Consider the following 11,345-nt stretch of genomic DNA (forward strand, 5'->3'; position numbering starts at 1 on the left):
TGCTGACTTGAATAGAGACAGCTGAACTACCAGAAGAAATTATATACTGTATTTCCAAACCAACCGTAACTGCAATTCTTGTTTTAATCACAGAATTTCCCAGTTAAAATTTCCAGCTGCGCTACAATCATAATTTTATCTCCATGAAGAACAGAAGAATAAATGACTAAATATTTAAGCAATAGCATCATCCATGCTCTCACAACCAGTGTCTGCAACACAAGTGCTTATAGGATTATAGGTATTGCTATCTAAAAAAGCAAAATTATTCTGTGTCTTGTATTAATGAAAAGCCAAAAGATTGTCTGAATTCTAATAATATGTCTCAGTTGCCTGGTTTCTTTAGCTCAAATCGCTTCTTGATGAGTTACTGTGCTCCTTTTGTACTGCCGGAACAGCGCAGAAGTAACGACAAAGAGATTTTTGTTCCTTGCTCCTCTTAGAGACCTACTTTTTCCTGGCCAGGAATGTGACCAGAAGGATCTTAAATCTCTCTCTCTGAATATCCTTATCACAGGAGCATACTTGTAGATGACTGTGGTATTGCAAGCACACGTGTAAACAGTTCCACTCAGCTAAAATAAACAGGTGCAAGTGTGTCTGGGTGAGAACGCTTATCATCCAGTCTATCATGCAAGCAGACTGCGGTATCTAACTAAATATGGTTCACGCCTGAACAAGAGCAAAAAAAGCCACCAAACATCCCTCTCCCCCCCCTTCTAAATGTAACAGTAAATCTGAATTAAAAATATTTTAGTGTTTCTATCATGAACTTGCTCAAGATCATGCGTGTTTATACACTTAAGTAGTGCTAAATCACTGCAACAGAGCTAAATCCTAAGGCAGCTGTTAAGATCAGCAAAGTTGCTACTCAGTAACTTACAAATTTCTCTGGAATTAGTTTTGAAAGCTACCATTTGTATCTCCTCAAAATACTTTAAAAAAGGACACGTTTGAAACGTTCACTTAAAGATTTGGTTTAGTTTCCAGTGAAATAAAATCATATGGCCATAATAGCATCAGTTACATTTCTTTGCAAATTAACCTATATATAAAGTTGGTATTTACAAATTAAGTGCTTTTTGTTTAGTGTTTTTCACTACTTAATTATCTCCATTCATTTTGTATAGATGGATTTGCTTGTCAGTGCATAATGATGCATTTTTATATATTCATACATCATGCATTATTATAGCGCGCTGCTCCAAAATGTAAAGGTTTCATGAGGATGAACTTGGCAGGATGGTTTTCTGCATAAAAGTTAAAATAGAGCAAATTTAATTCTAATAAAGTCAGAAAGGGAGGTATTTGTCAATAAGAGCTAGTAAAAGGTTTTATGTAAAGAGGTGGAGAAAATGAATTTTAGACATACACAATTTTTAAAAGCTTATGTTGGCATTTTTTATTTTATTCTCCATGAAGAATTAATCTCAGGCAAAATCAGTAATAATATCAAACTATCATCTGATACTTCTGAAATGCCCTAAAACAAACCAAATGACCTTTTTTTTTTTCCCCCTCTTTCTTTCCCTGAAATGAAGGCAATGCTTAGCTTCCTGTTCAAGGATCTATGAAAACTAAACCAAGTTTAGTTCCAATCAGGCTTTGGAACAGGCTGCCCAGAGAGGTGGTGGCATCACCATCCCTGGTGGTGTTCAAAAAACGTGTAGACATGGCACTTCAGGACATGGTTTCGTAGATATGGTGGTGTTGGGTTGATGGTTGGACTTGATGATTGAGAGGTCTTTTCCCACCTTAAGATTCCATGATTTGTTCAGTTTCTTCCCTTGTGAAGTTAGGTGGCGCTTTCTTAATAGGTTGCAAGTGTGGGTTATTGAGCAGCGTGGAGGCAATGAAACATGATAAATGCAATTAATTTCTGGATTATTAATGCCATGTGTTTATGGCACACACCCTTATTACTTTGTTTTGTTTCAAATTATATGTATATCATAACATATACGTGCACATAATTTTTTGGTAGGCAAAATAGAATATAAGATCTGTTGTGATCTATACTATGTGTAGCACTGACGAGGTAGCTGTTTTTCACTGCTTTCTTTGGACTGTTTTACTTCTCTCTGAAATCAGGGAAAAAATTTCTCAGTGTTAAGAGTTGAAGCATAACTGTACATTGAAATTTCTGAGGTATTCGAAAAGTTCTTCAGGCCCCATCTATTTTACTTCTGTTCAAATGTACGATGAGCAGGAATGAATCCTTAAATACTGTGCTGTGCCACGTGCACTGGAAAGAGGTGGCCTTATTGTCCTTCGGTTTTTGTTCTTACTCTCAGCTCCTGTTGCTTTCTTTTAAGATCCTTAATTCTTTATAAAGGATACACAAGGCATTCATATGTTACTCATGCCCTTGTTTTGGCTTGCTATTTTGAGAAATGTCTAAAAAGCGGAAAAGTTTTAAGTAATTTATTTTTTGTATCTAAAAGAAGAGATGGTAATTATTTTATATATTATATAGAGGGCAAAGTCTTTGCTTTGCTGAAATCTACGGAGAAATTACCACCGGAGCCAAGATTTCCTCAGATAATCTTAATGATAATTGCTCTGAACGCTTTAACAACTATTCTTTTCTATATTGACCCACATTTGTTTGCCAGTTAAAACATGAACAAATCAGTCATCTTTACAGGGAGATGCTTTTAATTACACCTTCAAGACTGTTTTTTGGTTTGGTTTTTTTGTTTGTTTTAAATCAAATTAGTAGTTCCAAATAAATTTTTGACAGCTGAGTTGTATTTCTGTTTCCCAATATTACACTCACAGAGCTGCAGTCAGCTTTCAAAATACATAATTTCCAGGTAAAAATTTTGTGATAAAGGTACTTACATTGGTACACTCATCTCATTTTTAGCAAGTCAATTAAAGGGAAAATTCAGCTCAGAAAGTCCTAATGTTACAGTCAAGTGTTACAGTTGGCATAAGACACATTGAAATAGTGAACTGTGGGTTAGTTTCTGTGGCGGGCCTCCGATATCTCATGAGTATGCTGAAAACAGGATCTGGTTTTGAACAGAGGCAGTATTTGGCTAACTGCACTGTCACCAGCCCTCATTATTTGTTTAAAGACCCTTTCAACTTGCCTGACGTCGCAATTCTTGCATCAGCCGGTGGTTACGACCCCTGGCAGGTAGGAACGCAGGAAGGCTGCTCGTGCTGACACCGGGCTGAAGCTGCCAGCATCATCGCAGTGAGTAACAAACTGTCAGCTCCTAAAGTACGGAAGATTAACTAATTGTTGGAGTTTAGGGATTGTATACTTACTGCAAAAAAAAAAAAAAAAAAAAAAAAAAAAGTCAAAGTTGGCTGCTGGAGTATTGTGTCTGGCTGTTAATTAGTTATTGCCCTGGAGGCAAGCTCGTTTACTGAAATATGAGTTTGCCAGTTCTATGAAGTGTATTTTCACCAGTGTGCATTATGTGATGAAATGATGCCTCAAACTATCAAGAGAAACAGAAAAACCGTTATTTTAAAAAAAATGTAATCTAGGCTGTGCAATGAGCAGGACTCTGAGGTGGGGAGGTTCAGTGTCTTGCAAATGAAGATTTGGCGAAGGTAAATTTTTGGGAAGCACATAAAAACTTCACTTGACAATCCCTCTGGGATGTTGTTTTTGCCAGCACTTTGGTCCTTTCAAGTGTCCTGTATTTGCTATGTTTACTGAAAATTATCAGTGTAAAAAAAGAAAAAGATTTGCTTACTGATTCTTTTAATTAAAAATATTATAGAATATTTATGGCAATTAGTGGATGGGGAATATGTTTTAGGAGGAACAAGCTGGTAATAGCGGGGTCATTGACTTAACTTTTCTTTCCTAGAGTTATCTGAAATACGTTGTAAATCATACTGCAAATTTGTACACATATGTAAATAAACTGCAGCTGTAAACTCTTCAGATTTTAGTCAATCATTGATAAACTACCACCTAACAGAACTCATACTAAAGATTTAAATAAGGTAGTGTCATGAATATATGCAATTAAAATCTAAGTGGCTTTTATAGAAATTGAATCTAATTTTTATGCTTCCTTATATGACATTGGAGAGCTGATTAAAAAACGTAAGCATTGATTTCACACTGAAAGTTATAATAGATAATAAAGTGAGAGTATGTGCAAAGATTACATTAATTTTCAGTAGTTGCCACTGAAATAATTTTGGAAGCTAGAAATTGTTGTAAATACGGTTTTGATATCCATAGACGGAAAAGTTGGTGTACATTAGGAAAGGAAAAATACCCAACAATCTGGTTAACATGGCTAGAGGACTGTGTTGTTTTCATGTGGTAATGAAAATCAGCTTTAACGCAGCTACAGAAGACACGTTGTTTCCAAAAGTACACGTTAATGTAGTTTAACCTTTGTGCTTCTGTAAGCTGAGCATACAAAAAGGTTTGTTTTTTCTATGTGTTTGACACTAGTTACTCAGTCCTCTGATCCTTGGAGACAAGCATGTGTATTTATTGAGGTGAAATGTAATAGTGTAAGACAAATTGCATGTGTCAGCTAGTTTGAACTTGTTGAATGCGCTTTAAATTTTAGGAATCGTATAGAAAATCACTTTTGCTAATCACAGGCGGAGTTAAATCATCTGGGGAGGGGGGTGATTTGAGGATGGCAGACACTTCACAACTCCAATACTAGCGCTTCCTCTTTATGGGGAGGGGACCAAGCTCACTTTATGGTGAGCTGTGCGCATGTTTTCAATGCAGAGGCTTAAAAATGAAAAAAATAGGAAAGAAAGAATCAATTCCTTATGGTCTAGTCCGAGTACGTACAACAGTGTATTTTCTCTTATACCAAAAGAGGAGTTGTTCTGAGAAAATGGGGGAAGAATGCCCAATTACCCAACCTGAAAGCCTTCCTTGAGCATAGTGCAGGATGGGTGAGGACTGAGTGCAGTCTGAGAGCAAGGACAATTTAATTGCACGTGTATGGCACTTAGCACGCGTGTGGAGGATTTTCTCAAGTAGAAAGCTGTGAAACCAGCTCTGCTCTCGCTCAGCTGAGCAGAGAGGACCAGACTGTTCAGCCTACTGCAAGTGACAGCAACATTCAATGGGCCTTGTTGAACCCTTGTTACAGTTTTCAATTAATAAGAACATGTACGTAAGACTACTATTAAATACAAACGTACAAGCAATAACTTGGGCAGAAAAAGGAAATAAAACAGAGGTCTGTATGACTCTATGCTTAACTCAAACCATCGAATACCATGTTCTATAAAGCAATGTTTAGTCCTAACTTATGATCAAACATAAAGTCTTGAAAACTGATAAATGGTTCTCTTATTGAAGAATGTAATTGACACTTTGAAAAATTACCCCTTACCTAAATGCCTGGTGTTTTTAACTTGAGTTTCAAGACAGCTTTTCATTGTTTGTGTCACAGCTTACCACCAAATCTGTTTCAATCAGTAACCCAACTTCAAATCTGAGAATCACACACCTAAAAGAAAAGACGGTAACTTACATTTGTTTTAAAAATATCTTTTGGTAACTTTTGTCTATTAATTCGAAAGTACAGTATTGCCTACGGGCTTGGCTACCCATTTAATGGTACCTAGATAAAATACTGAAGTTTGTATGCCTAGATAGTAATTACTCCTTGTCTGAAAACACGTAACTACAGAAGGGTTAAATTACATCCTTTGCTGTAGAGTGAGGATGTAAAAATGTAACTAAAAATAAACCCGGTTTCAGCTTGTGAGGACAGGAGCAGCAGCAGAGTGGGTTAGTCAATCCAAAAATAGTCTCCTTATATCTACAAATTAACAGAAAAGGCATGCTTCCTTTTTAAGGTTTTCAAAGCAAAATGCGGAGAGACTTATCCATAACAGCAGCAATTTTTCTCCAAAAGATTTGACTGTGAGAGGATTGTATGAAAAGTAAAAAGCTACTTTTCAATATGTAGATATTTCTAAAATAGGCGCAGGAGATGTTTCCTTTTGCTAGAATTTTATTGACGGTCTGTTTTCTGATGGCATTTGTATTGCAGATAACCTCCTGCTGTGCTAGGGAAATTGCGTGTAAATTGTGTTACATTTCAGAATTAGGAGCATATTTATACAAGCAGTATCTCTGGGTACAAAAATTATTTTACAATATTTTCATCTGTAAGCTATTGCTACTTTCAGTTATGTAGGATGTTTCTGCTGTTACTGTGCAGTGACACATTAGGCTAGGCATGTAAAGTAATGCACTGTGACTGATACAAGCTGATGTTACACTTCACAGCACAATGCTTCATAATGTGTTATGTCAATGAGAGCATTTAAAAAAAAACGTAATTCTCCAGAAAGAACTAATAAAAGAATCTAAGAATAACCTTCCCTCTCCCTTCCTCCTGTCTCCCTCAAAAAAACAAAAACCACTGAGAGCAGAAAGTAATTTGTATTTGATGTACAAAAGTAACTTTTGGAGGATCCATAGCAGTAAGTCATTGTATAACATACCTAGAACTGAATTAAGAAGGGGAAATAATTCTTATTTTAAGTCTCTTTTTCTCTTTACAGAGTGAAAATTATTTCACAGTTGTGATTTTTACTGGTTTTCAAAGCCATATATTTTTAGAGGAGTGAGGGTGGAGTATTTTAATATTCCTAAAGTCTATACAATTTTATAAGCGTTTTCAGCTTATAAGGCGATATACTACTTAAGTTCCAAACAGAAATACTGGTTTTACTGAATTTTCTTAGGTTTCACTTCATTGTATATTCCTTTTACTTCTTTTGATTTTGAACTTTTTATGTCTGTTTTTGAAGGTATACTTTTTATTTTGTTTTAAACCTATACTTTCCTTGATTTCCCAAATGTTACTGTAGGCTTTTTGCAATTTTTTTTTTCTATGAGCTCTCCTACAATTGGGAAATCTTTCCATCTTCTTCTAAAACTCAGTCCTAATACAGCAGATCATTTAATCTGACTCCTGATATTAGTAATACTAGTTGAGTGTTTAGGCACCATTTGCTGCTGGTAATTTTCTACCCTGACAGTTGTTAGGAGTTTTGCCATCTGTGGTCAGGGCGAGAGGGAGCGTGTCCCGTACACACAGAATGGATACTCAGTGGGTATTTTGGGCTTCTCTGTGCTGGTGCACCCCAGGTTTTTAATGTGCATCGTTTCAGTACCTGGACTCCGCATATGTGTTAAATTGGATGGTATCCAGGCCTGGAAATCTCTAGCTTTAACAATGTATTATAACAAAAAGCAAGTTCTCTTTTAAAGGTACCTTTTACTGCAACATGTCCCACAATAGTCTCTCGTAGGCAGCTTGACTCCAAGAAGAAACTGAAGCCGTTCCTGTGAAGTGAGAGCCAGACCTGACTAAGGTTGGTGCTCCCTTGCATGGTGAGGAACACTGAAGTCGGAGGTGGCTCCAGCCTGCCACGCTACGGTGTGCTCAGGGAAATACACCGCTGTCTTCACGAATGGAAAGCAAATGGACGTCATCGACTTCTGCCTGAAGGAGGCAGAGAGTTTAAAGGGGTGGAAGGAGCCCAAGCCCTTGTTACTCCAGCCCAGTGCTCCACTCCCAGCAAACTCAGAGGAACATCGGTCACCCAGGAGGAGTTTCTCATCTGGATAGGCAACTTTATGTTCTCTCAGGACAGATGCTAACTGTAAGAGGCAAATTCAAGAGCATCATTGAAATTAGCAGGTAATGAGAATTGCTGTTAGGTTTAGACCATTAGGTGTTAGAATGAAGATCTTACTAACAAATATGCTTGTGGGGGAAAAAAGAAAATATCCAACAAGGAAAGCAAATTTCTTAAACTGGTCAACCTTCTTTTGGCCTGAAGGTTAGAAAACATTCTTGATAAATCAATGTTATACCATCTTTCACAAATGAAACAAAAGGAAGTTCAGAAATTAGTGAAACTTTAGCATTTAGAATAATAAGATGGAGGAATTAAAAATGGGGAAGAGTTTGCCTTTATTAATCCAAGAGTGCTCCTTTGCAGACCAGTCTTTTTGATTCCAGGAGAAAATAGATGTTACTCTTCCATACTAGAACCAGATTGATATTTTGTTAAAACCATTATTTTATTCCTCAAAAGATTGCTTGTCCGTAGATCATTTTGACACTAACAAAAGGGTTTAACTGGGCTGCCTCTTTATCAGTGCATCTCAGCTATCCAAGGATTATTCGCTCAACCCAGGTCATCTTCCAGGACAAATTGCTCTTAATCTCAGCCTCCATAAAATATTTCTGATCTACTTATAGTTGCAGGTGTGACTTTCATATGAGAACTAAACAGCTGAAGAATGAGGAACACCTTCTCATTTTGCTGGGCATCAAAGGCTCCATCCTCATTATACTCTAAGTAAGGTAGGAGAGTAAAATAAGCTACTAATCTGTATAATTAGCAATTCTGGATAATAAGGTCTTCTACTGAATTGTCTGTACTGGCTTTGTGCCTGGTTATAACAGCTTAAATTTCACAAATGATTATAAAATTGCTGTGAGAGATGTCAAAACACAGAAGGCCGTCTAAAACCAAGCTGCTGATAAGAGAGAAGCTCCTTCTGAGTTTTAGAAGTGAAGAGCATAATGCCTGCAGCAAAGCCCTCAACCTCCTTGGCCATCCCAAGGAGGAGGAAAGAGAACACCTAAATGTAACTTTTTCCTTTGCCAGGTTAGACAGATCGTAAACCCCACCTTTGGTATTTGAGAGTCAATACGCACTGGATTACACTTTCCCATCCCGTCGGTGGGATAACCCCTCACATTCCCCCTCAGGTCTGCAGAGTGTATCACTGCCTTCAGGGACAGAGGGTTCCCTTCCTGCTGGCTCCAGGAGCCGTTCCAACCCTTGATGCTGGGCAAAAGGGTAAAGAAGAGTAAAAAAAAAAAAACCATAAAAAAAAAATAAGAGTAAAGGCTCTTTCATGTTTTAAAGATACGAACACTTTTAAGATACAAATGATAACGGCACAACAATTTTAAGATACGAATAAAGATATAAGCAGTTTTATAAATGAAGGGTTTTAAATACAAATAAGTTGATCATAGAGAGCTAGGTCAGTATTCTCAGAAAGGACCTGCATCCTGTGCTGGGGAGCTGGGGCATCCAACGATCTCTTTCATGACATCACCAAGCACCATCTGAAAATCACTGAGGTTCTTTTTTCCACTGTGCACTGGGCTTTTCCAGAGTCTTGCTTCTGCTTTACATACTAAATTTATGCATGGCAAACTTCTGTATAATCACTTATTCTTGTAAACTTGTACAGATCTCTTCCATAGTATTAATCCCTGATTTATTTTTCAGCTTCTGTTGTTCTAGTCTGAACAAGTTCATTTTTTTCAGTCTTTTCTTGTAAAAATATACTTTTCATTTCTCAAGTCACTCTAAATAGCATTTCCAGCACCAGTCCCAAATTTATATTCCTGCTTCTTGAATGTGATTGATTACAACCGAGGTCCAACTGAGAAACAGAAATTTAGTAAATAGCTCTGTGTTTCTACATATCAACAGGATGTAGATAACTTGCCTAATAAATCATGGTGTTTACTCTATTTCTCAGCCACAACTTATTGATTGTTCATAATCATTCTGTGTTTGGCTAATATAAAATGAACTTCAGTCTGCCACACTGTTTTCAACAAGGAGGGACCTTTGAAGATAAAGCAGAAGTTTCCTATGGGAGTGATACCTCACTTTTCATGGCAGCAGTTCATACATTTCTAGAAACCCAGGTAGTAAAGTCATTCAGGCATCTTCTGTAACATATTTTTTGCAATATGCTGATCGTACTGATCAGATGTGATTGTTAGTATAACCTGTTATTGTGGACGTGATGTACTGCTGGACAGCTACTCCATGTAGTTAAGGATTAAATTATCACACTATAATAATAGTTATTTCCTGATAATCTGAAAGGGAAAAGTAATGGTAAGGATAAGAAAGCTTGTCATTTATGAACTGAAAAGGTCGCTCTGTTTCCTCAGAGTAGAACTGGATTTTCCTTTCCAGTACTGAATCACCCCTTTTAACTATCAAGAAGAAAGAAGTAGTAGTTTTCCTTAATGTGTAAATTTCTTTTAGTGTGTTTATGTGTGCCTGGCTTTTTTTGGTATTGTTTTTTCCCAGAGTAATGTCAGACTGTGGAGTCCCACAACATTACTTGAAACAATAAATTACAAGACAAATATCAGAGACAACATATATGTCATATCAAGGAAACAAAATATGATAGATAAGCTCAAGTGTGAAAAAACATATAGGCTTTATCTCCTGCTGGGAGACACTACCCAGAGGTTATGCTGACTGCTCAGAAAGCATATCATGAACAAATTTCCATGTCTCTCAAATTTAGTATAAACTCTTTTCTTTAGCACCAGGTCCCCTAACCTCTGTTGCTCCTGTTGTCAGCACTCCTCAGGAAGTTCCCGTTACTTCGTTTGCAAAGAAAAGAAACTCTCTTTCCTTGCCTTCGCTTGCTTTACTTGGAGAGAGAGAAGCGAAGCAATGCGACGGGAGCTGCGGATCCGCAGGTGGTAGGGTCCTGCCGTGTCCTGCAGGGCTCTGCTGCCTGTGCCCTCTGCGCAGCCGCTCCGGCTGCTGAGATTCTCTGGTGGGAGAAAGCCCAATCTCCACTTTTCTCTGCATGCTCGCTTCTGCTCTTTACTTCTGAACTTCCCCTGAAAATACTCTCTTTTTTAATTTCTGTCAGGAAAATAGAGATAGCTAACGCTGGCTGGACTTGTACTTTGACACCTGGTATATTTTGCTATAGTATCAGCAATAAACAGTTCAGGTTAAGTTTGGTTATGGAAAAAATAAAGGTTAGTTTTAGATTTTCTCCATGTCAATCTGGCCCTTTCCTTTTTCCTGCAGCAGTAAAAGCTGATGTAGAAATAACAATAGGGATGATTTGTTTTGTTTAGACTTACAATACCTTAGCTTGGCACTTTTTAGACAAAAGAGAGGATGGCAAAACTGTGTGAAAACCTCACACCTTAAATGTACTCTTATATTTGAATAATAATAGTAATAATTTACCATTATTGTACTGCTGTTATGTTTAGAAGGACTGCACAGAGACTATGCTGTCAGGTTCAGGTTTTACCTTTTTTTGGGGGGGGGGAGGTACACTGTAAATATCTATATATATGTTAACCTTTTAAACCAGTGAAACAAACCAGGCAGATTCAGAGCACAGTTTATTGTTTTAGGTATGGGCTTTACATTTGATGAATCACTATTTCTCTCTGGGAATAAAGGGAGTAAGAGTCTGGTAAGAGTCCCAGGCACAGGTTCGACATCTAAGCCCAAGCTCAGAGAGATCCCAAGCGGTGAGCACTGTGAACACATCGATGCAACAA

General features: G+C 37.4%; 1 long non-coding RNA gene across 3 annotated transcripts; it reads left to right on the plus strand.

Annotated features, from left to right (window-relative positions):
• Positions 1–3,132: 3,132 nt before the first annotated feature.
• LOC142601743 (uncharacterized) lies at positions 3,133–8,355 on the plus strand. 3 transcript variants are annotated; one of them, XR_012835331.1, is made up of 3 exons: positions 3,133–3,205; positions 7,272–7,673; positions 8,241–8,355. It is a non-coding gene; the product is annotated as an uncharacterized LOC142601743 (long non-coding RNA). The 3 variants fall into 3 exon arrangements; XR_012835329.1 differs by having other exon boundaries at positions 3,188–3,232; XR_012835330.1 differs by lacking the exon at positions 3,133–3,205 and adding an exon at positions 6,239–6,447.
• The last annotated feature ends 2,990 nt before the right edge of the window (positions 8,356–11,345 follow it).

This window comes from Balearica regulorum, chromosome 4 (assembly GCF_011004875.1).
Source record: "Balearica regulorum gibbericeps isolate bBalReg1 chromosome 4, bBalReg1.pri, whole genome shotgun sequence".
NCBI classification, from domain to species: Eukaryota; Metazoa; Chordata; class Aves; order Gruiformes; family Gruidae; genus Balearica; species Balearica regulorum.